The 27491-nt window shown below is 39.5% G+C and overlaps 1 protein-coding gene across 3 annotated transcripts in view; it reads right to left on the bottom strand.

The window, feature by feature from the left end:
• Positions 1-27491, bottom strand: part of Ccdc39 (Coiled-coil domain containing protein 39) — a 622904-nt gene that overhangs the window by 380864 nt on the left and 214549 nt on the right. The window lies entirely within an intron of this gene.

The raw sequence follows: 27491 nt of genomic DNA, 5'->3' as shown, positions 1-27491 counted from the left end.
ACAATTATGGAATATACAAGTCACATATTGATAATATCAGCTTTATTATTGATTCTCTATTACTTTTTATAAACAATGATATATCCTGTGATATCTATAAGTGTGATATGCCACTCACCTTTGAATCGGTTCATCACAAAGCAATCTCTATCCAGTTCTCATTCTATAAATACGATAATAACTCCACTGAACAAGAGTACTACTTCAATTATAAGGCAAATTTTACGGCTCTGAATTCGTTTTTCGACTCCATTGATTGGAATTTAATCTCTGAGCAATTAGACTTATCAAATATGTATATGAAGCTCAAGAGCGTAGTAGAAGAAAGCCTTAATTTATACGTCGAAGCCCACAGAAAAAAGAGATCTTTCATCTCCCATGGTACACAAAAGAACTTTTGAGGTTATAAAACCAATGAAACAAAGCGCATAAAAAATTTAAGAAAACTGGTTCTGCTGACGACGAAACAAAATTTGCTGAGTGCAGCAAGAAATTTGAATGCCTATCCAAGTTCCTTCAAGATAAATATATTAATTCGCTTGAGACTAACACAAAAGCCAACCCGAAGTCTTTTTGGGTTTTTGTTAACTCAAAACGAAAATATAACGGTATGCCGAAATCAATGGAGTTTGGAGGCAAAGTTGCTTCCTCAACTCAGGAAGCATGTGAGCTCTTTGCCGACGTCTTCGGGTCGGTATTAACAGGTTCCGGACAGTTAGTACGTCACGTGATACATATGAGTCTGTAAATATTGGTCAGTTCACGGTTACAGAGGAAGAAGTCCTGGAGTCCCTTATGAACCTTGATGTATCTAAGGGAGCTGGATGCGATCTTCTGCCACCCTTGTTCTTAAAGAATTGTGTGGTTTCACTTTATTCGCCTCTTACTAAAATCTTTAACAAGTCCCTTGAATGTGGTAATTTCCTTGACGAATGGAAAGTGGCATTCGTATCGCCAATTTATAAGTCTGGCCCTCGAAACAAGGTAGACAACTATCGACCCATTGCTAAGCTATCCATCATTCTAAAGCTGCTGGACAAAATTGTAAATAACCAGCTATTTGCAGTTTTTAAAAACTATATTGTACCTCAACAGCATGGTTTTTATCCAAGGAGATCCATCAGCACAAATCTCACAATATTTGTTAATTTTGTGGTTAATGCGATTGAATACGGCGAACAAGTGGACACTCTGTACACTGATTTCGTAAAAGTTTTCGACAGTATCAATCAAAATCTTTTACTTAATTAACTCGAGAAACTGGGAATCCACTCCAACGCTCCAAGTTGGCTTGAGTCGTATCTCCAAAATAGGAAATTAATAGTAAAGATTGGCAGCAATCTCTCCAAGCCTATAATCGTTACATCAGGAGTACCACAAGGTAGTCATCTGGGCCCTTTACTTTTTTCTTTATTTATAAATGACATCTGCCAATGTTTTAAATTTTGTAGTTGCTTGATGTACGCCGATGATCTAAAACTTTATTACAGAGTTAAACACATTAGCCACTGCATAGAGCTACAGCAAGACATCTTGGAATTGATAAAATGGTGTAATAGTAATGGTCTTTTCTTGAACTTCTCCAAGTGTAATATTATCGCATTCACTCGGAGAAACACATGCATAATGAACAGCTATTACTTTAACGATAGCCACTCATTCAATCGTACAACTACTGTTAAGGATTTAGGAGTATACTTAGATTCGAGCTTAGATTCGACTTTCATAGGGAGTATATAATCAGTGCTGCTAATTCAAAACTCGGCTTTCTCAAACGTAATTCCAAAGACTATTTGATCCGGTAACGCTGAAAAGTCTTTCCATTAGCCTTGTAAGATCCATTCTGGAATATGCCTGCATCATTTGTTACATTCCAGCCGGTTAGCAAGAGTTCAAAGGAGATTCACTAAATTCGCATTTCGACGAATGTTCACTTTTGAATCGTTGCCATCTTATGAACTAAGATGTAGAATTTTAAATATTCAGTGCCTTAATATTCGAAGGAAAATTTGTGGTATTTTCTTTATCAAAGACATTTACGACAACAAAATCGATTCTCCGGAAATACTTTTTCTTCTCCCCTTCTATTGACCTGAAAGGTGTCTAAGGGACAAATATATTTTCTACGTTCAAACGCGTAGAACGCATTTTGCAAATAATGAACCTATTCACAGAATGATCTCCTTATGTATCTTTGTTTGCAATCATGCCGATTTGAACTCATGTAAAGAACATTTTAAAGCTGATGTTATTGATTACTTTCTTTTCAATTAATATGTTCCAGTATTCCTATTAATATATAAATGTTTGTACATGTGTATTTATTTAAGCCGTAGCGAATTTTTTACAAAAATGTTTGTTATAATGTCATTGTAATTATAAATTGTTGCCATATATTTTTCTATTTCCATAATTTTTATTTGAGTTGTTACATATCTGTGAGGACTATGTCCGGTAGATAATAATAATAATATTTACCCTCCACCAACGAACTAATAATATTTACACTAAAACAAATATTTTTATCCGTTTTCCTTTTTGAACGCATTCTACAGTTGTAGGTCAAACTAAAGTTACCCGAAATTTTTGGCCCGTTTTTCGTTTTAGCTGGCACATTTTTTGTTCTGGCACCCGCTTCAGCTGGTGTGAGGGATTTAGGTGTGATTGTTGCCAACACAAATTTCAGATTAATCCCTCATGAGAGCGGAAAAAATTAGAGTGTAAACAAATGTTTAGTATCAAGTCATCTTTGAGCCAATGGACGAAGCAGTAAACAGGAATGAAGGCAGTAAATAAAATGTTAAGTGTTGTTTATTTATGCTTCAATGTTTCAATGTTGTAAAATAATGTGACCTAAATTGAATATAAAAATTGATGACGTAGTAGATGGCATTATAAATATTAATTACACAACACAGGCTGATGCTGATGGTTTATCGGCCTGCCTTTTTAAAAATTGCCCAGAAGCTTTTGCTTATCCTCTTTTAATGTTATTCAATAAATCGCTTGATTGGCGAGTTTATCAATGCTTGGAAGATTACATTTATTAATTCTATATTTAAACGCGGTTACAAGAATGATATTTCTAACTACATACCCACCTCTAAATTATCTACGGTTTCTAAATTATTTGAATACATCGTTAAACAGAAAATGTTGTTTGCTATTAAGAGATTGTTATCACCTAATCAGCATAGCTTCCTGCCAGGAAGATCAACGACAAACTCACAGCAAGATCTGCTCTGCAGACCTGCTCTGGGTATAACGTTCACAGAAAATTTCGTGAGAGCGGAAATGGAGGCGGTCTCGCGTTTATCATCAATGCATATCTGTCCGGTTAGGCCAACTTATAAATCATCAGCATCTACATCCCTCCTGTCACCTGTTACCCCAGTGGATACCGCCCCGACATTAGCGCACTACTCACTGGTGACAACCGCATTATCTTAGGCGATTTCAATACCCACCAGGATCTATGGCATTCTACCCTACAGGCGGACAGCAGGGGTGAGATGTTGGCGGACCAAATAGAGGAAACGACATTATGCACAATAACCGGAGACGCCCCCACTCGTATGGTAGGAAGCTGTCACAGTTCGCCAGATCTATCCATCGTAAGCGCAATACTAGTAAACTGCGTCAACTGGCAGCCGATGGTAACATTGGTATCTGACCACCTGCCCATGCTCCTTTTCGTTCGAGCGATCTGCCGACTTCATCACCACTGAGAACCGCACGAAAGTGGGATGATTACAAACATTATACTGACAATCGCTTTGTTACCCTCCCTATCCCGACTGATGCCCGCCAAGGGGAGCGTGCTTCCACAAGGTCATCGAATCCGCCTCGGCTCGTTTTATTCCCGCCGGAAGTATTCCGGAAATCTTGCCACATTTTCCGGCGGAGGCCGCGAATTTAGCGATAGAACGTGACCTTATAAAACAGCACGACCCGGCCACCCCCAAATAAGGGATATAAACCAACGCATCAGATTGCTTGTGGATGAACACAAGCGAGTAAAATGGGAGGACCTAACCTCTCTGCCGGTGTGGGTTGGTCCACCGTAAAGTCCCTATCGAATCCGGCTAAGCACAATGACAAAATCAGCATCACCTTTGGCGATAAAGTGCTGTCGAATGCGAAAAAATGCGCCGACAATATGCAATGCATTCTACGGTTGACAAAGTTAGACGGTGGGCCAACAGACGCGCACACAGGCATAAATATAGCGCGTCCCCAATTCCCATCACCGCCTAGAAGGTTGAGGATGCCATCGTCCATGCTAAACCATCCAAAGCAGTGGGCCCAGACAGCATAGCCATGCCGATGCTTATAAACCTAGGCAAAGCGGGATTTAATTATCTAGCACATGTTTTCAATTTATCCCTATCCACCTACGTCATCCCCTAAAAATGGAAAATGGCCAGGGTGGTTCCGCTTTAAAGCCTGGGAAATCAGCTAACATAGGAGATTCTAATCGTCCGATATCTTTCCTATCGCCAGTAGCCAAGACACTTGAAGCCATTAAGCTTCCCTATTTTAATGCAAATTTGCCACCTGCCAATCATCAGCATGAATTCCGAAAATTACATAGCACTACCACCGCGCTAAACGACATTAGCACTCAGATAAATTGCGGATAAAATCAAAATCTCCACCATAGGACAGTACTCGTCCAGTTAGTCCTGTCAAAAGCTTTTGATACATTCAGCCAAGGCACGCTTCTGCAAGACCTGGAAGGGTCTCCCGTTCACCAAGTTTCAAAAAATGGACCGCAAATTATCTGTCTGGTCGGCAAGCATCGGTACATTTCAGGAACGTAAGAGAAGGGGTATATAATGTTTGTATGTGTGTGTGATTCCCCATACATGTACGCATACACATATGAAGAGGCACGTTACCATTTGGTGGAATTCTGGTAACCACACAGGCAGTTGAGAGGTCACGGCGGGGGAGTCCTCTTGACCGTAGCTCTTTCGGAATGGGGTGGGTTTTTGCCATGTCTCAACCGACATTACATAAAGTTAATTTTAGGACTCCAAACCAGAATCTAAATACAGGAGCTACACTCCCGTAACTCAAAAACTAGATACATATGTACGAAATAAACAAAAAAACGAGATCGGTAACTAACCAACTCAAAAGAACCAAACAACGAACTTTAAATGCTAAAGAGGTGAAAGCGGACATCTGTTTAAGTGAATATTGGGGCGAGGTCTAAGCTGATAGTCGACACTCGCTGTCTTTACCCTACCCTACCATGATCTTTGATGCGAATAGAATTCGAAGATCCCGAAAAAACGTATACTACCTTTTATGCCATCAACATATTTGCCTCCAGGAGCATACAAAAAATTTACAGATTCATATTTTCAAGTCGATAACAATTCAACGTTTATTAACCATAATAATTAATTGCCAAACTACAATCAAAAATTCAATCCATAATCCTATTTGGAAAGATGTTTAGGATTAACCTCAATTATTAATATTCGTTACTAACATACACAAAATATTGTTACGAATATTAGCAAAACTAAGGAGTGCTGCCAGCTCTAAGTCGATGCTAAGCAGTGACGTGAATGCACATCAATAATTCAATCATCATGTATCTACATAAACGAAACAATAACTGAGTCTACATATATGAACCATGTACGTATACGAGCAGCGGAGAGTCAATGCACAAATACATGCATATATCTGAGATACTCCTATAAGTACGCAATGAGAAAAAACTATAAAATTGTGCAATTATAGTTACAGCTGAGAAGTTTGAGAGCTCATGGACAATGCTAGTAGATTCTAGAACAGAGCCGGCCAAAAGTTGCACATTGTGCAATTTGAGTTCGTATTTTCACACAGACACTAACGATGTGCGATCACGATCGTTTGCTTTCGCTTGTCACTCACTAAAATCAACAGTGAATGCGAAAGGAAAAGTCCATGCTACTTTTAGGGCACATAACAAAAACAATATGCTGCAAGGTTAAAGTGAATTTTAATACGTTTTAGTTAGTATTATTAAGTTCCTTTGAACATACATATTAATATTTACGATTTAAGTATTAATAATTAATAATAACACTGGACCACGAATTTCAACTTTTTCTCTTTACCAGAAACGCCGTTATGAAATTCGTATGTAAAATCACCCCCTGATTTCGAAAATTGAGTTCATTTTTGATTCTATGGTACCGTTTTTGAGATATTTGCAATTTACCGTTATTCGAAAAAACCAAAAACATGGCTCCTTTTAATTACGTATATCTCACGAACGGGTGAAGCAATTGCAAAAAAGTTTTCGAGATATTAGCTTATCATTTCAGATTTTTGTTTTTTTTATGAAAAAATATGAAACAAATTACTTTTTGCGAGGGCAACATTCCAAAACCACAACTTTTTATCCAGATATTTTTTCTTTACGTAAAGCTCTGTTTAATTGGAAAAAAGATAAGCTATCATCGAATAAAATCGATGCAAAACTACGTAAGTTATAAGCGATCAAATAAAAATACCCAGGTTGCGCAACTTCAATGTATGTATACATACATATATTAAAGGTATAAAGTGCAAATGGGATATTATCCGGATAAACGAATAACACCATAACAATGATAATACTTTTTCTTTAGATAAATCAAATAGTACTTTTAATACTCGAATTGTTTTATAGTAGGTAGAGAGGTTTCGAGGAAGAGTGGTTGGGTTCGAAACCTGCTGTAGGCATGTAGTTATAAACATGTATTTCCGTCACTTATGGGTAAGTATGCAGGTAAATTTTCAAAATTATAAGACACAAAAAATTTTTAAAGCCTACATCTAAAGCAGGTAGTATTTTCTTTTCCCGGCTTCGTATAAAAAGGAACCTTTCTGTCTAGGTAAGATTTGATTTTTTCAATTTTATTCTTGTTCCGAGTATAAATATGAGTTAATGCGCCTTGAAACTTCATAACATCTGCAAAGCTCGCCGAAGATAGTTCAGTTCATAAGTCAAATTTCAAAACCGTGATTTATTAAAAAAAATAAAATGAGTAAAAGGACGCGAGAATTTGTTTGTAATAACGATCCAGATATGTTCTGTTTCGTGTGTGGCCAATATACTATCATAAGGCGACGACGAGTATTCTCAGATCATATGAAAACTTTATACTCGAAGTATTTTGGCATTGAGCCTAAAAATGCTGAAAAACCATGGACACCGAACAGTTTGGGTACATCTTGTCGAGTAGAATTGATTCAGTCGGAATCAGGACAACAAATAAAATTTGATACACCAATGTTATGGAGAGAACCTACTTGCCATTCAATAAAGTGTTATATTTGTCAAACAAAAGTACTTGGCATTGGAAGATCAAGAAGAGTAATGCGGCAGTTACTCACGAACGTACGTACCAAAAACGTGTCAGCTGACACGACCTATCTTATGAGTGTGCAATGTAAACGAAAACTCACCGACGTGCAACGCCCGTACAAACGTAGCCCGGAACGTAGAAATCAAACCAATTTTGATTTTTTCCGTAAGAACGTGCCAGCTGATCGCTCTCTCACTAGACAGAGTTGCCTAGTAAACTTTTGTGGGCTAATTTTTGACCGTTTGCAATTTTATGCAAAAACGCCTAATTAAAGTTTGAAAAATTGTGAAAATAATTCGAAATAATTATGTAAAAGTGCAGATTATAAATATGTAATCTATTTATACTTATTTGATATTTATTCCGGCCTTTTACAATATCAAAAATTAAATTGGAAAAAGTTGATGTTTCCATAAGCATACATGCAAAATGGTCAATGGCAACAGTGCTTATTTGTAAACAATACACACACACATATGTTATGTACATGTACACAGACGCACACATTGATTCCTACGGGCTTGAGAGTTCGGTCAAACGTGCTTCGTACGACAAACGTCCGTACGTACGGTACACGTCGGTGGGCATTATGAGTGTGCAATGTAAACGAAAACTCACCGACGTGCAACGCCCGTACGTACGTAGCCCGGAACGTAGAAATCAAAACAATTTTGATTTTTTCCGTAAGAACGTGTCAGCTGATCGCTCTCTCACTAGACAGAGTTACCTAGTAAACTTTTGTGCGCTAATTTTTGACCGTTTCCAATTTTATGCAAAACCGCCTAATTAAAGTTTGAAAAATTGTGGAAATAATTCGAAATAATTATGTAAGAGTGCTGATTATAAATATTTAATCTATTTATACTTATTTAATATGTATTCCGGCCTTTTACAATATCAACAAGTAAGGAAGGTTAAGTTCGGGTGTAACCGAACATTACATACTCAGTTGAGAGCTATGGTGACAACATAAGGGAAAATAACCATGTAGGAAAATGAACCGAGGGAAACCCTGGAATGTGTTTGTATGACATGTGTATCAAATGAAAGGCATTAAAGAGTATTTTATGAGGGAGTGGGCCATAGTTCTATAGGTGGACGCCATTTAGGGATATAGCCATAAAGGTGGATCAGGGTTGACTCTAGAATGCGTTTGTACGATATGGGTATCAAATGAAAGGTATTAATGAGTATTTTAAAAGGGCGTGGACCTAAGTTCTATAGATGGACGCCTTTTCGAGATATCGCCGTAAAGATGGACCAGGGGTGACTCTAGAATGCGTTTGTACGATATGGGTATCAAATGAAAGGTGTTAATGAGCATTTTAAAAGGGAGTAATCCTTAGTTCCATAGGTGGACGCCGTTTCGAGATATCGCCATAAAGGTGGACCAGGGGTGACCCTAGAATTTGTTTGCACAATATGGGCATCAAACGAAAGGTGTTAATGAGTATTTTAAAAGGGAGTGGGCCTTAGTTCTATAGGTGGACGCCGTTTCGAGATATCACCATAAAAGTGGGCCAGTGGTGACTCTAGAATTCGTTTGTGCAATATGGGTATCAAACGAAAGGAGTTAATGAGTATTTTAAGAGGGAGTGGGCCTTGGTTCTATAGGTGGACGCATTTTCGAGGTATCGCAATAAAGGTGGACCAGGGGTGACTCTAGACTTTGTTTGTACGATATGGGTATCAAATCAAAGGTGTTAATGAGTATTTTTAAAAGGGAGAGGGCCTTCGTTTTATAGGTGTTCGCCTTTTCGAGATATCGCCATAAAGGTGGACCAGGGGTGACTTTAGAATTTGTTTGTATGATATGGGTATCAAATTAAAGGTGTTAATGATTATTTTAAAAGGGCGTGGGGCTTAGTTCTATAGGTGGACCCCTTTTCGAGATATCGCCATAAAGGTGGACCAGGGGTGACTCTAGAATTCGTTTGTGCAATATGGGTATCAAACGAAAGGAGTTAATGAGTATTTTAAGAGGGAGTGGGCCTTAGTTCTATAGGTGGACGCCTTTTCGAGATATCGCCATAAAGATGGACCAGGTGTGACTCTAGAATGCGTTTGTTCGATATGGGTATCAAATGAAAGGTGTTAATGAGTATTTTAAAAGGGAGTAATCCTTAGTTCCATAGGTGGACGCCGTTTCGAGATATCGCCATAAAGGTGGGCCAGGGGTGACTCTAGAATTCGTTTGTGCAATATGGGTATCAAACGAAAGGAGTTAATGAATATTTTAAGAGGGAGTGGGCCTTTCTGGACCAGGGGTGACTCTAGACTTTGTTTGTACGATATGGGTATCAAATGAAAGGTGTTAATGAGTATTTTTAAAAGGGAGTGGGCCTTCGTTCTATATGTGTTCGCCTATTTGAAATATCGCCATAAAGGTGGACCAGGGGTGACTCTAGAATGAGTTTGTACGATATGGGTATCAAATTAAAGGTATTAATGAGAGTTTTAAAAGGGAGTGGTGGTAGTTGTATATGTGAAGGCGTTTTCCAGATATCGACCAAAATGTGGACCAGGGTGACACAGAACATCATCTGTTGGATACCGCTACTTTATTTATATATGTAATACCTGCCAAGATTTTAAGGGTTTTTTATTTCGTCCTGCAGAACTTTTTCATTTTCTTCTACTTAATATGGTAGGTGTCACAACCATTTTATAAAATTTTTTCTAAAGTTATATTTCGCGTCAATAAAACAATCCAATTACCTTACCTTATTGCATCCCTTTTTTCGTATTTGGTATAGAATTATGGCATTTTTTTCATTTTTCGTAATTTTCGATATCGAAAAAGTGGGCGTGGTCATAGTCGGATTTCGTTCATTTTTCATACCAAGATAAAGTGAGTTCAGATAAGTACGTGAACTGAGTTTAGTTAAGATATATCGATTTTTGCTCAAGTTATCGTGTTAACGGCCATGCGGAAGGACAGACGGAAGACTGTGTATAAAAACTGGGCGTGACATCAACCGATTTCGCCCATTTTCACAGAAAACAGTTAACGCCATAAAATCTATGCCCCTACCAAATTTCAAAAGGATTGGTTAATTTTTGTTCGACTTATGGCGTTAAAAGTATCCTAGACAAATTAAATGAAAAAGGGCGGAGCCACGCCCATTTTTAAATTTTCTTTTATTTTTGTATTTTGTTGCACCATATCATTACTGGAGTTGAATCTTGACATAATTTACTTATATACTGTAAAGATATTAAATTTTTTGTTAAAATTTTACTTTAAAAAAAATTTTTTTTAAAAGTGGGCGTGATCCTTCTCCGATTTTGCTAATTTTTATTAAGCGTACATATAGTAATAAGAGTAACGTTCCTGCCAAATTGCATCATGATATCTTCAACGACTGCCAAATTACAGCTTGCAAAAATTTTAAATTACCTTCTTTTAAAAGTGGGCGGTGCCACGCCCATTGTCCAAAATTATACTAATTTTCTATTTTGCGTCATAAGTTCAACTCATCTACCAAGTTTCGTCGCTTTATCGGTCTTTTGTAATGAATTATCGCACTTTTTCGGTTTTTCGAAATTTTCGATATCGAAAAAGTGGGCGTGGTTATAGTCCGATATCGTTCATTTTAAATAGCGATCTGAGATGAGTGCTCAGGAACCTACATACCAAATTTAATCAAGATACCTCAAAATTTACTCAAGTTATCGTGTTAACGGACGGACGGACGGACGGACATGGCTCAATCAAATTTTTTTTCGATCCTGATTATTTTGATATATGGAAGTCTATATCTATCTCGATTCCTTTATATATGTACAACCAACCGTTATCCAATCAAACTTAATATACTCTGTGAGCTCTGCTCAACTAAGTATAAAAATTAAATTGGAAAAAGTTGATGTTTCAATAAGCATACATGCAAAATGGTCAATGGCAACAGTGCTTATCTGTAAACAATACACACACAAATATGTTATGTACATGTACACAGACGCATACATTGATTCCTACGGGCTTGAAAGTTCGGACAAACGTGCTTCGTACGACAAACGTCCTTACGTACGGCACACGTCGGTGGGTAACTGCCGAATAACCTATGTCAGCGTAACTACAGTGACATTACCAGTACTACATTCAACGGCAGTTGCGAATCCAGTTCCATTGTCAACAGTAATATCTGAATGCGGGGAATCAAGTTGTACTGAATTTCGCATGGGAAACGAGAGAAACGTTCTGTCACAAGCACAACTTAATGATTGGATAAGAGATTTGGAACTATCCAAGGAAAAGGCCGAGATCCACACTTCTCGTATGCAACAATTTAAATTTGTGTCACCCGATGTTAAGGTTATATATTGTAGAACTCGTCACGAAGAATTTTCCAAACACTATACCAAGAAAGACAGTATATGCTACTGCAACGACATTCCTGGTTTATTCAAAGAGTTTGGTCAAACATATGATTCAAAAGACTGGCGATTGTTCATAGACAGCAATAAACTGAGTTTGAAGGCTGTATTATTGCATATTGGTAACAAAAAGCCTTCTGTCCCGATCGTACATGCAGTAAATACAAAGGAAACCTACGAGGAAACGCAAAAACTACTAAAATTTATCAAATATGAAGAGCATGATTGGAAAATATGTTCGGATCTCAAAGTCGTTGCAATACTATGCGGTCTACAAAGTGGCTACACCAAGCACTGCTGCTTCCTTTGCAATTGGGATAGCCGAGCTCGTAAGGACCACTACGTCAGAAAGATTGGCCGGAAAGAGTCGAGTTTACCGTTGGTGTGGATAACATCAAATACACCCCTCTTGTCAAGAAAGAGAGAATCATACTTCCACCCTTACACATCAAGCTCGGTCTGATTAAAGACTTGGTTAAGGCTTTGGACAAAGAAGGCGAAGCATTCGACTATATGAAAACAATTTTTCCAGATATTTCTCAAGCCAAGATAAAGGAAGGTATTTTTGTTGGAGCACAAATAAAAAAGTTGATCAATAATAATCAATTCAAAAGACTACTCTCATCACTTGAGGCAGCAGGGTGGGAATCCTTTGAAAATTTCGTTGCTTCTTTTCTCAGTAGACACAAAAGCCCTAACTACGAGCAGATAGTGAACGACTTAATCAATAATTTTGCGAAAATGGCTTAAAAGCTTATTAAAATTAGTTTCCCAAAATTCTATAACTTGTTTACCTAACTAATATTTTCTTTCCAGGCGTAAATATGTCCTTAAAAATTCACTTTCTGCACTCACATTTGAGCTTTTTTCCGGCAAATCTTGGCGACGAAAGTGACGAACATGGCGAAAGGTTTCATCAGCAAATGAAATTAATTGAGAATCGATATCAAGGATTCTGGGACGTCGCAATGATGGGTGATTGCTGCTGGTTTCTCATAAGAGAAACCGATCCTAAACTGAATAAGCGTCAAAGTAGAACACATAATTATTTCGACTACATAGTAAAATCAAGTTAAGATAAAGATTGTTAGAATATAGTATAAACATAAATAAATTAAAAAAAAAAGTTAAAAATATGGGAAATTTCCTTCATAAATTGAACTTTTAACTAAATAGAAACAGAGCATAGCTAGATATTTCACTCTTTTTTATACCATACATACATTTTGAGGTATACGTTGAAATTGCCCAACCTGGGTATTTTTATTTGATCGCTTATAACTTACGTAGTTTTGCATCGATTTCCTTCGATGGTAGCTTATCTTTTTTTTAATTAGACAGAGCTTTACGTAAAGAAAAAACATCTGGAAAAAAGGTTGTGGTTTTGGAATGCTGCCCTCGCAAAGAGTAATTTTTTTCATATTTTTTCATAAAAAAAACAAAAATCTGAAATTATAAGCTAATATCTCGAAAACTATCTGGTTGAGCAAAAAACAATGTATTATGCATTTATAGCAAATTTTATCGCCTTTCCGATTGCGATTTTGCAATTGCTTTACCCGTTCGTGAGATATACGTAATTAAAGGTTTTTGGTTTTTTCGAATAACGGCAAATTGCAAATATCTTAAAAATGGTACCATAGAATCAAAAATGAACTCGATTTTCGAAATCAGGGGGTGGTTTTACATACGAATTTCATAACGGCGTCTCTGGTAAATTTTGGCCGTCGACCAGTGTAATTAATTAATTATTAATAAATATTGACAATTTAATATAAGTAACTTTTTACACGTTCTACTAAGTTTTATTAATTTTTGTATATTTTTTTTTACTGAATAACTTTATGTTTTGAAAATATATATTTCTATCTTTACATTTACTTTATTTTATAGTTCTTTCTTAATGAAAAAGTGATTTTTTTGAGTTAATTTTGCATTGAAGAAACACCATACCTTCTTTTATAAAAAAGTTTTATCTGGCTAGCTCGACCTCCGCGTTCTTAGTTATATGAATAGAAGTAAATATTGTTAGGATTAGCTTGAAATCAATTAACCAGAGTCCTTTTTAATTTCGAACTTCACAGTCCACATTTTCTTTTAGCACACTGTGGGGAGTTGTCACTCAATTTTTACACACACTTATGCAATTGTTTTAGTATTTGTGTGGCCGGCTCTGTTCTAGAAGATGCGAACGAGGAAACCAGAGATTATAAAAGGCCGCAGATGTACAGGCGCTGGAATTCAGTTTAATTTGAGTTGTCAAGCAGTTACGACTAAGACGATATCTAGCGAGCAATTGCAGTATTATTTTGAAAGTCAGTTTCATTCAAGCTATCAGTTTGGTTATTAAGCTATTCGTTGCACAGTTTGAGTGTTATTGTGAAGTATTTTAATAAAGGCCATTTTTCCATTCTTCAATATTGGAGTAATTTATTCAACAGTTTAGCGATACGAACCTAGCAAAAGGGCAAATAAGAGGATTTGCAGCAAATTCGTTACAATTGGTGTCAGAAGAGGAATTGTTGAATAAATTCCGAAGATTGGGAATACAACTTGGACATGGCAAAGTTCAGTGAATTGAAGATCCAGCAACTGAAAAAGGAGTTGGAGAACCGTGGATTAAATACAACCGGCAATAAGATCGAACTTCAAGCACGGCTACGAGAGGTAATGGAGTCGCAAGGAATTGATGTGGACGAGTTTGTCTTTTATCCTGATGGGGACGAAACAACAACAAAAATTGAAGAGAAAAACGAAACATCGCAGACAGTTACGAGCACAGACTTGAACATGATATTGGCTGCAATAACTGCTCAAACATCGGCAGTGGCATCTTAGCTGGAATCGCAGGAGACACGTTTAACATCGAAGATGGAAGAACAGAAGACATATATGGCATCCCAACTGGAATCACAGGAGGCACGCATTTCAGAATTGTCGTCACAAATGTCATCTCAACTGGAATCGCAGGAGACAAGCATAACATCACAGATGGAATCGAAAAAAACACGCATAACATCTAAGATTGAAGCACAGGAGACGCGTATTTCCGAAATGTCGGCACAAATTTCAGCACATATATCATCTCAGATCTCCACACAACTAGAAGAGCAGGAAGTCCGTATATCATCGAAACTGGAAGCGCATATGGAAGAAAAATTAACCCAGTTTCATGAAGGCTTCAGGGGTCGACAGGATAAAATAGAAGCAGAGATGGATGCTTTGAAAGATAGGATCCAGGAATTACAATTAAATCGCCCAGCTGTTTCAGTGAGTAATCCAAAGGTAAAAACACCATCCTTTGACGGTTCTGTTCCTTTCCAGGTCTTTAAGCTACAGTTTGAGAAAACCGCGGCAGTGAACAACTGGAATGCGGAAGATAAAGTTGCTGCACTCTTCGTAGCATTGAAAGGACCAGCTGCCGAAATCTTACGGACTATTCCAGAGTACGAACGGAACAGTTATGACTCATTGATGGCTGCTGTAGAGCGACGTTGTAGAAGCGACCATAGAAAACAGATATTCCAAATTGAGTTGCAAAACCGCTACCAAAAAGCAAATGAGACATTGCAGGAGTTTGCTTCAGATATTGAAAGATTGGCTCATCTTGCAAATGCGGACGCACCCGCGGAATACACTGAAAAGGTAAAAATCCAGAGCTACATAAATGGCATACGGGATGTGGAAACGAAGCGGGCTACATATGCTAATCAAAAATTAACATTTGCTGAAACGGTATCACATGCATTGACTCAGGAAACTACCTCACTATTGTGTAAGTCAGTTTTCAAAGCACGCCGTGTGGAAGTAGAAAGGCCAGAGTGGGTAGACGCAATAATGGAGGCGCTGAAAGGATCGCAAAAGCGGAGTGAAAAAGTTATCAAATGTTTCAAATGCGGGAAGTCCGGTCACATTGCCCGTCATTGCGATCTTGATCCTAATAGTTCCAACAATGCGGGTGGCCGTAAACGCAAAGCTGGCGGAAATGAGCAAGAGCGTGTCGGATGTAAAGAACGAAAACTTGCCCCGGCTATTGAATGTCCTGTGATATCTGTGTCGCAGATTGGAAGGAAATCAAGCAGTCTTACCATCAGAGGGAATGTGGATGGTAAAGAGCGTGTACTGACTGTAGATACGGGGGCATCTCATTCCTTGATTCGATCTGATTTGATCTACAGGAGAGTAAAGTGATTACCTGGAGCAAGGTTGCGTACGGTCACAGGCGAGTATAATCAAGTCCAAGGCGAAGTGGTATGTGAGGTATTAATTGGAAAAGTCATGGTTCTACACAAATTCGTTGTGGCGGAGATCGTTGATGAAGTCATATTGGGAGTGGACTTCTTGGTTGACCATGACATCAGGATCGATATGCGGAGAAAAATTATGCGCTATAAGAACCAGGACATACCACTTAACTTTAGTTTGGAAAAAGGGTTCAGCAGTAATCGGGTACTGGTGGAAAAGACTCGACAAAGACCACGAAAGTCAAAGGCAAAGGTTGATAGATCGAATGGGCCAAATAAATCAAAATCAAAAGTACCTGCGATAGAAACACTGGCATTGACAAAACCTAAAAGACGCAGGAAAACGAAGCAACGAATTTCCGAGAAAGAATGCGAGGGTAGTTTCAAGCCAGAGCGCACTACTGTGGGGAAACGTGGGAACGATACTGATTATGCAAATCAAATCCGTCCAGCGCAAGCTCTACGAAGTAGTTCATCGGCCAAACAACAGAGTGTGAAGGAACGAACCAGGGTATTGAGTGGTAAGATGAAACACAGGTACCATGAGAACAATAATTCGAAAGGTTTTTTGGCGGGAGATTTGGTACTCTTATACAACCCTCACCGGCGGAAATGTGTTCCATCCAAATTTCGGTGCAGTTGGGAAGGCCCGTACAAGGTTGTGAAGAAGGTCAGTGATACCATCTACCATATACAAAGCATTGAGAAACCACGGAGTAGAAGAGTGGTACATTTGGCGATTCTAGCAGCGTTTAGATCGAGAGATTTGTCTGATCGGGACGATCAGACTTAGGTGGAATATTAGCAAAACTAAGGAGTGCTGCCAGCTCTAAGCCGATGCTAAGCAGTGACGTGAATGCACATCAATAATTCAATCATCATGTATCTAACTAAAAGAAACAATAACTGCGTCTACATATATGTACCATGTACGTATACGAGCAGCGGAGAGTCAATGCACAATTACATGCATATATCTGAGATACTCCTATAAGTATGCAATGAGAAAAAACTATAAAATTGTGCAATTGTAGTTGCAGCTGAGAAGTTTGAGAGCTCATGGCCAATGCTAGTAGATTCTAGAAGATGCGAACGAGGAAACCAGAGAGTATAAAAGGCGGCAGATGTAGAGGCACTGGAATTCAGTTTGATTTGAGTTGTCAAGCAGTTACGACTAAGACGATATCTAGCGAGCAATAGCAGTATTATTTTGAAAGTCAGTTTCATTCAAGCTATCAGTTTGGTTATTAAGCTATTCGTTGCACAGTTTGAGTGTTATTGTGAAGTATTTTAATAAAGGCCATTTTTCCATTCTTCAATATTGGAGTTATTTATTCAACAGTTTAGCGATACGAACCTAGCAAAAGGGCAAATAAGAGGATTTGCAGCAAATTCGTTACAATATTTAGGACAACCCTAACCGTACACGCTTATTAGCGGCTCATGTATAAAGTTGTTATAGTAAAGGGCAAATAGAAATCTGACTATCTTTCATGTGACTAGTCATACCAGGCTATCATAAAAAACACTAGCTTACGATTTTTACGTATATTTAGGGTTCATATTTAGGTAACATTGCTTGTTTGTTGCTATTTTTCCCTTCTTCTTTTTTTTTCTTTCAACTACAACTAGGATATGTTTATAGATAAGTACATAAATGTGTATGTGCATGGACTAAAATCAGCTGGGGCATTCCATAACAAATGGTATTTTTAACAATTAAAAAAAATTTAATTTTTTTTTTCTTAAGGTTGATAACTTCAATGCGGGTTAAAAATTTTGGACCGAAACCATAATTGAGTAGAAAACCTTTCCATTCTCTAGCGTAATGAATTAATTTAAATAGATTAACATGTTTTTCAAAAACTATTACCAAAATGAATGACGTACCATGTAACTTAGAACATTCAATATCCAAATAAATTCATATCATTAACGTACAGTAGATCAATTGACAAAAGCATTATTGACTATAGGTAGTTTACTGAAAATACCCGGGCTTCATAAAAAATACTAGCTAACGTTATTTCCTTATATTGTTGGGTAACAGTTTTTTGTTTTTCTTTAACTTACATTTGAAAAAAAAAAATTCATATTTACGTGTATAAGTGTGTATGTAGGTAGGTAGACTAATAGGAAGGGGGGAGTTCCATGAAAAATGGGTTTTCAAAAATGTTTTAGACTTATAATTTCAACGCGTATCGAAAATTGTTGAACAAAAACCTACTCTATACCAATTTATCAATATTATATATTGTTACGAGGTATATTTAAATTTACCCGGTTTGAGAAAAGACAAAGAATATAAAAAAACTTACGGACGGAAGATCATATGAGCAAAAGGTAATCAATCATCATATGGCAAAATTATATATATTTACTATATTGAAATTACTGGACATACCAGGGCATCATAAGCAAACATCAAGCTAAACTCTGCAAAGAATTTTTGTTGCCCTCTTTGCTTTAGGTATTTATATGAAGTTTTTGTTTTCCTATTTTGTTAAACTTGTACAAGAAAAAATTATATGCCGGTTCATAACTATGTAGAAATGTATGTAGATTTGCATCAGAGGGCATGCCACAATTATTTGGTTGATTTTACATTATTAAAAAAAATTATTATTTTTTGTTTGTTTAGGTTTGGTAGCAAAATTTACGACCTGTAACTACAAATACTACAATCAAAACTTAATTGGTTTGAAAGAACGATAGACTGTACTTTTGCACATGATAATTATGATTGTCTTTCTTTTTTTTCATTTTTAGGGATTTTTATACATTTTACATAATAAAGTAGTTTGTTTGGTTTGTATTAACGCAACCCAACCAAATAATTATGGTAAATAATTAAATTTTAAAGGAAAAAATGTAAGCGATTGAACTTACATTTTTTTTAACTTAATGTGCCCATCTCGGCTTTACCTACATAGTTATGTAGACCCTTTTTAGCTACAAAACGATTTTTACGAATTTACATACATAAGTACGCACAACAGGTGTACCGATGTATGTACATACGTTTGTTAAGTAGGTAGGTAATTATGCCCACTAATATGCCGATTTGTCTTGGTTGCAAATCAAAGCAAAAAAAAGTTAAACAATAACAAAGGCAACAAAGATATTGGTACAATATTACTTACATATTTTATGGTGGTAGGTATGCATGTGGGTGATGCAATCCAGCGATGAAAGGCCTTTCAGCGGTGTTGATGCAGTTGGAATATCTGTTTGACAAATTTCTTGCTTATTTTTGTTTTTGGGCTATGATGTGATTTACACTGTAAGGGAGTGCGATCGCTTACAGTGACACATAAAACCGTTCGGTAGCCGCAAAATTTAGTTTGAATATTTTCGTTAACCAAAATTTATTTATTAATTTGTTTGTTCTTTAAATAATTTCATTATTATTATTATTTTTTTTTTTATACTTTTTCCTTGTTTTTTTGTTTTGTGGGGAAAGACGGGGTTAGGTATGCCTACCACACATATGCACTCAAATATTTTCACATCTTATGTTTAATTAACTTTCAATTAATTATTAATATTATGATTATTTTTTTTTTTTTTTTGATATAACACATTTACTCTTTTTTTTTCTAATTTTCCTTTCTTTCTATCGTTCCTTTTAGTTACTTTTAACTACTATAAATTTCGTTTAACCTTATATTAGGCTTTTGGTAACTAATTTATATCTTTTTTTCTGCAAAATCTTCGGTTTAACACTAATTGCTACTACATTTTCTAGTTTTTTTCATTTGATTCACTGCGCTAAACGTATTATTTTATTTATTTTTTTTCACTATGACACTTAGTTTTTGCCACACTGTGCACTACTTTGTTCTGCAAATGGGTGGTAGATGGCAAACAGCGACGAAAATGCTGCCTATTTCATGTGCGCCTGATGGTGCTTGAATGAGGTGGGGTGGCAAAACCAAGCCCCAGGATCCTTCTAGATTCCTAATCTTCGTTGGTCGCGTGGGAATTAGTGGAGGCTCACTCTGGATGCTACTCAGCTCCAATGTGTACAAATGGTTCATAACCAAAAAGCTTCCACACCCTCACCTATGTGCAATGGGAAAGTGACTTCCAACTTGTCCGGAGGCGATGAGTGTGGGTAGGAATTTCTGCCTATATGGTAGTCACGCCTATTGAAGAAAAATACCCTATAATTATTTCCCATCTAAGGAGATTTAAATGAAAATGTCTTAACTTATTAAGAGAAAACAAAACCCATGTGGTTTGCGGGAACTGCCTGAATATCTTTAATGGAGCTGTCCGTCCGGTACGATGAAAAACAGGAAGGAGAGGCTAACTGTAGCCGTTCAGGCTCTTTTATACCCTCGGACATTCTATCTTTTGGCTTATGTTTTTGACACTTTCCTAACTTCGTTTGAGAAAATGTTTAATGTCACTTAAATGCGTCTTTGCAATCATTGTAATAAAACTAAGACAGAATGACTTGAATGATTTGATTTTGCTACTGTTTGCAATTTTCCTAGCCTACCAGACATATTTAACTAACTTTGGTGCATTTCAGCATTTGAAAGTTTCGGACAGATTTACCTTGGGAAAATCCAAGCGATTATTGTTCACGTTTCCGCCAATAGGTGACAATTTGTCGTTTTTACTAGAAGTAATCAATTAAATGCCCTAGAGCGGCAATAAAGTTCATAAGTCAATTTCTCACATGCGAGAAATTTTATTTCAAAGGGGGATAGGTACACGCAAAAAGACATATTGCAGCCCAAGCGACCATTACAAAACCCTATAATACGACACCGTAAGACGGAGTATTTGGGGGAACTAACTACGAATGTCCTTAGCATGATAAGTACCTATCTCTCTACCTTGCAAATCTTCAAGTTGATAGTAGCAGTTTCCAAGTTTTTTACGAACTCTGCATTTGACAAACAGTGGACCTAGTTTGGCATTAAAATTTTGAGTAAATTTACTTTGGACAAAATTTCGACGATAGACTTCTTGACCTTCCCTGAACGATACTGGCTTTGAGCGCAAGTTATACTATTTTTCATTGCGTTCATAAGCTTTACGTATGTTTGCTTGAATATCTTTTCTAAGCAAGGCCAAATTATCTGATCGCGCAATCGGCACTACTGGCTCTTCTAACAGCGATAACTCCTTCAATAACTGATAATCTGATCCATGCGTTATCATGTCCAATCCGAATAAAGCCTAATATGGAGAACACCCTAGGGATTGATGCAATGATGATCGTAAGGAACATGAAATACTAGTCAGGTGTACGTCCCACTCAGTCTGATCATGCTTCAGGTATGACCGAATAGCGGCTAATAGTGAACAATTCACCCGCTCTGCAGCATTACTTTGAGGGGAGTACAACGCAGTATACAAATGATAAATACCAAGCTCTGTCAGGAAGGCGTTAAAGTCGTTAGACTTAAACTGTGTGCCATTATCACTGACTATAGTTTCGGGCACACCGAAACTATGAAATATATTCTTTAACAAAAAGTCTTGGATGGCAGCAGACGTAAACTTTTTAAGGGGTTGTATCCAATGATACTTGCTGAAATGGTCTGAAACAATTAGAATCCCTATATGGTCGGTCTTGTTGCGCGGATACGGGCCAAGCAGGTCAATATATAACCGTTGAAACTGTCTACACGTCTGACTATGGGAACCCATGGGTGGACGAAGAGTTACATTTGTGGCTTTGTTCTCCTTACACTTGTCGCACTGAGCTATATAAGCGCGTACATCTTTTGCTAAACCAGGCCAAAAAAGATAACGCCGCAACTTGTCAATGGTCTTCTGTACACCTGCATGAGATGAAGTGCAACTGTTATGGGCCTGCTTGAGCACTTCGCTTCCCAAGGCAGTCGGTTCTATGTACCGGAGCGACTCGGGATTTTTCCCGACCAATGATTGTCATTTCAGTGTGACCCCATTTAATTTGTTTCGTCCCTCCCACAAATTTTCATCCTCCCAGCAGCTCCTTGCAGCGGGACTGCTCCATACTCTCTTGCTCCGGGAAGGCATCGAATCCAATCCGGGTCCGTTTCCTGACACCGGTCCTGAGAAATGGTTTTGCTGCATCTGCCGGAAAAGAATCTTTTTAGGACGGTCATAATCTGTTCAGTGTGTCTCGTGCAAGGGATGGTTGCATCGGACAGGTTGTTCTGGGCTTGATCCCAAAACCCGACGTCCAAGTAACTTTTATAAATCTTTTGTGGCTCCTTGCTGTTCACGTCCAAGGGCGTCCCGTAGTCTACGCCTAAGCGCCCCCCCCCCCCCCCCCCCCCCCCACTACCTTCCAGCAGGCCCGCTCAGCAAGCCACAACAAGTACCCGCTGCTGCTCGCGCCCCACGGCGCCAAAAACTCAAAGAGCTGATACCACTCATAACTACTACCTTCGTAGTAGAGTTGGTAGCAATGCTGAGCATCAGCCCCTGCCCCCGTCTTCCCCCCCCCCCCCCCCCCTCCTCTTTTCCGGCTGCAATCGTGCAGGTCAGGGAAACAGACTCTTAGTCCCTACCTCCGTTTGCACCGTCTGCCAGCACAGAATATATAGGTTTGCGACATCCGCCCAATGCAGCTCCTGCCTTGGGTGGTGCCACTTTCCTAGATGTTCTGGTATTCGCGACGGCAACCCCCCGACGGGTTTCATCGCGCCATGTTGCCAGGTCGCAAACCCAAATCATCCGGGTACCCCAATGCTTGCCCAAGGACGCCCAGTCCCAGGGCCACAACAGCAATTGCGTCCTGGCCTTCCACAACCCAGGCGTAGTCACCCGTCACTTACCCCCAGAGTGGCGGCGTCTCCCCTTATGCACTTCAGAATTCTGCAGTTAAACTGTAATGGATTAACTGGGAAGATTACGGAGATAGTCGATTTCATGAAGCGGCACAACATCCGCATTGCTGCGATTCAAGAGACTAACTCACAGCAAGACCTGCTCTGGGTATAATGTCCACAGGAAAGACCGCGAGAGCGGAAATGGAGGCGGCCTCGCGTTTATCATACATCACTCTGTGCAATATTATATATTTGATCCTGGCATCGACCGCAGGGACAATGTCTTAGAACGTCAAGGCCTATCTGTCCGGTCAGGCGATGCAAACCTAGAAATCATCAATATCTACATCCCTCCTGCCACCTGTTGCCCCAGTGGATACCGCCCTAATATCAGGGCCTTACTCACTGCCAACAATAGCATTATATTAGGCGATTTCAATGCCCATCATGATCTATGGCATTCAAACTTGCGGGCGGACAGTAGGGGTGAGATGTTGGCGGATCAAATAGAAGAAACCACGTTCTGCACAATAAACGGAGACGCCCCCACACGTATGGTAGGAAGCTGTCACAGCTCGCTAGATATCTCAGTCGTGAGCGCAGAACTCGTAAACTGCGTCAACTGGCAGCCGATGGTAACATTGGCATCCGACCACCTGCCCATACTTATTTCGCTCGAGCGTACCGCCGACTTCATCGCCATTGAAAAACGCACTTTCATAAACTTCAAAAAAGGAAAGTGGGAAGAATATAAATCCTTTACAGACAACCGCTTTGCTGCCTTCCCTATTCCGACTGATGCCCGCCAAGGGGAGCGTGCCTTCCGTTAGCTCATTGAATCCGCCTCGGCACGTTTCATTCCCGCCGGGAGAATTCCCGAAATCCGACCCCACTTCCCGGCGGAGGCCGCAAACTTAGCGAGAGAACGTGATCTTATAAGACAGCTTGATCCAGGCGACCCCCAAATAAGGGACATAAACCAACGCATCAGATTGCTTGTGGATGAGCACAAGCGGGCGAAATGGGAGGAGCACCTAAGAGGTTGTAACCTCTCTACCGGTGTGGGTAAACTTTGGTCCACCGTAAAGTCGAATCCGACTAAGCACAAAGACAAAGTTTCCATCGCCGTTGGCGACAAAGTGCTGTCGGATGCGAAAAAATGCGCGAGCGCTTTCTGCCGACAATATATAATACATCCTACGGTCGACAAAGATAGACGGAGAGCCAATAGACACGCACATAAACACAAATTCAGCGCGTCACCAATCACCATCACCACTAAAGAGGTTGAGGACGCCATTGGTCGTGCTAAACCATCCAAAGCAGTGAGCCCAGACGGCATAGCCATGCCGATGCTTAAAAGCCTAGGGAAAGACGGTTTCCAATATTTAGCGCATGTCTTCAACCTGTCTCTTTCCACCTTTGTCATACCCGAGAAATGGAAAATGGCCAAGGTGGTCCCGCTACTAAAGCCTGGGAAATCAGCTAACATAAGTGAGTTGTCCGATATCTCTCCTATCGCCAGTGGCAAAGACGCTTGAAGCCATTTTGCTCCCTTATTTCCAAGCAAATTTGCAGCTAGCCCCTCATCAGCAGGGCTTCAGAAAACTCCATAGCACTACCACCGCGCTATATGCCATTAGCACCCAGATAAATTGCGGTTTAAATCAATACCCCCACCATAGAACAGTACTCGTAGCGCTAGATCTATCAAAATCGTTTGATACGGTCACCCATGGCTCGTTACTGCAAGACCTGGAAGGGTCTACCCTTCCCCTTGTCTTAAAAGGTGGACCGCAAATTATCTGGGTGGTCGGCAGGCATCGGTGCAATTTAGAAACGAAAAATCAAAACCAAGGAGAATTAGGGGTGCCACAGGGTGGTGTCCTATCCCCACTTTTGTTCAATTTCTACATATCTAAGCTACCTTCACCACCGGAAGGAGTCACAGTCGTTTCCTACGCCGATGACTGCACAATAAGGGCCACAGGCCCAGGCCCAAAGATCGATGCGCTATGCAATAAAATAAACGGCTACCTCCCTGATCTCTCCAGTTTTTTCGCCTCGCGAAACCTGGCATTATCACCGACTAAATCTTCCGCGACCTTATTTACAACATGGACGTCCCAAATGTCGACCATTTTGAATATCCACGCCGATGGCGACTGTCTTACCCCCCAAAATCTTGGGCGTGGCGTTTGACCAGGATCTACATTTTGGTGAGCACGCAGCCGCAATTGTTCCGAGAATTCAGAGCCGTAACAAAATCCTCAAATCCCTCGCTGGCAGTACCTGGGGAAAAGATAAAGAAACGCTCATGACTACATACAAAGCAATTAGCCAGCCGTCACCCACATGGTCGCCAAGCCTCTCAGAATCGCCACGGGCTGTCTTCTTATGTCCCCAGAACACCATCTGCATAATGAGGCGAGAATACTCCCCATAAGGGAGAGAAATGAGAAACCTGGGCATCCCAACAGACATCTGATTGATGAACCAGCACCGCCTAGGGGCTTAAGGAGTCATCTCCGTAAGCATTTTGAAGAAATACGGCACCTGAGAACCCAGCCGTATGAAGTGAAAAAACACAAGCAGGTCCATGGTGAACTCCATAGACAGGCGTCGGACCTTTATGCCGGAAATTGCCCGGTGAATCCAGTACTTAAAGAAAATTATCCAAAACTCGCGGAAGAGGAACGCATACTCCCCAGGGAAACGCGTGTCACTCTTGCTCAACTTCGTTCTGGATACTGTAACAGGTTTAACTCTTACCTATCCAGAATCAACCCCGACATACAAAATGTATGCCCCGCTTGCAATGTGTCCCCACATGACACCAACCATCTCTTTAATTTTAATGTGGAACCAACGCCTCTAACACCCCTTTCCTTATGGTCCACCCCTGTTGAAACGGCAAGTTTCCTTGGACTCCCGTTAGAGGATATTGATGACAATTTGTGATCGGTCGCGGCTATTAGGTGGGGCGAGCATTGCTACAACAACAACAGCACATCGCTCCTTAGCCTTTCGGGAACCCATAATTTCCAAGAATACTTATCCTCAACTTCATTACCAATTGCATGTTCTGTGCGCATATACAAAGACTTGTCTACGATTTTTATATCAGGAAACTTCTCTTTGTTTTCTTGGTATTTAACTTTAAGCTTTGCATATTCATCGTTGTCAAAGGCATTTGATTCGAGGTCTATTGAAGGTCCCATATCCAATTCGGCTACTTCGTCTTCCTCTAGCCGGGACAAAGCATCCGGAACAACAGGTTCTTTACATTTCCTATGGGAAATCGAAAACTTAAATTGTTGCAACCTGAATATCCACCGTGCCAGTCTACCAGATACGTTTTTTTGACGCATCAGCCATAAAAGACTAGAATGGTCCGTCACCACCTCAAATTCCTGAAGTTCTAAGTAGCACCTAAATTTCTCAATGGCAAGTATTACGGCCAGACACTCGCGCTCCGTTACGCTATAATTGCGTTGAGCACGGCTCAATTTTTTTGACATGAAAGCGATGGGTTTTTCTTCGTTGTCGTCAGACAACTGTACTAGGACAGCTCCGATACCCACATCGCTGGCATCACAGTGTAAATAAAACTTTTTATCGAAATCGGGATTTGTTAAGACCGGGACAGAGGTCAATATTTGTTTCAACTGATCCATGGCTCGCTGCGCCTCGGATGTCCATTCAAACTTCTTCTTCGTCGAAAGTACTTCCGTTATGGGATAAGTAAGTTCGGCGAAGTTACGGATGAATCGACGATACCATCCGCAGACACCGAGAAATCCTCGCAACTGTTTCAGATTTCTTGGCGCGGGCCAATTCAAGATGCAAGCTATCTTTTCATGGTCTGTACATATACCTCCACTGCCGATGATATACCTAGATAGTTAATGCTTGTTACGCAAAATTAACTCTTAGCTACGTTGAGCGTTAAATTGGCTTTACGAAACTGCTCAGCGAGGCGAACTAAAACAGCCAGATGTGATAAAAAGTCTTCGGACACAATACATAAATCGTCTAAATATTCGAACACACAATGTCGGAGGTCTGGCGGAATGATTGTGTCCATCAATCTACACATGGTCGACGGCGCGTTACAAAGGCCGAACGGCATTACCTTAAATTGGTATAGCGGACGACCGGGAACCGTAAAGGCTGTCAAATGTTTATACTCGGGACTGAGCTCTATTTGTCTCGTATGCCATTTATAAAGCTCTGAATCTTCACTCTTTCCGTGTATTCCACGGGTGCATCCGCATTTGCAAGATGAGCCAATCTTTCAATGTCAGAAGCAAACTCCTGCAAAGTCTCGTTAGCTTTTTGGTAGCGGTTTTGCAACTCAATTTGGAATATCTGTTTTCTATGCTCGCTTCCATAACGTCGTTCTACAGCAGCCATCAATGCTTCATAATTGTTCCGCTCTCCTTCGGGAATCTAGCATTGTCCATGAGCTCTCAAACTTCTCAGATATATGCATGTGTTAGTGCCTTGACTCTCCGCTGCTCGTATACGTACATGGTACATATATGTAGACGCAGTTATTGTTTCGTTTATGTAGATACATAATGATTGAATTATTGATGTGCATTCACGTCACTGCTTAGCATCGGCTTAGAGACGATAGCATCGCTCAGTGCTGCTAACATTCGTTACAATATAGTTTAATTGGCTTCTGTAGAGACTAATAGGTCATAATAACGTCAAGTACACCT

This window comes from Eurosta solidaginis, chromosome 1, assembly GCF_040869045.1.
Source record: "Eurosta solidaginis isolate ZX-2024a chromosome 1, ASM4086904v1, whole genome shotgun sequence".
NCBI lineage: Eukaryota > Metazoa > Arthropoda > Insecta > Diptera > Tephritidae > Eurosta > Eurosta solidaginis.
Note: the sequence above shows the minus strand (reverse complement) of the source record. Positions and strands in the feature narration are given on the sequence as shown.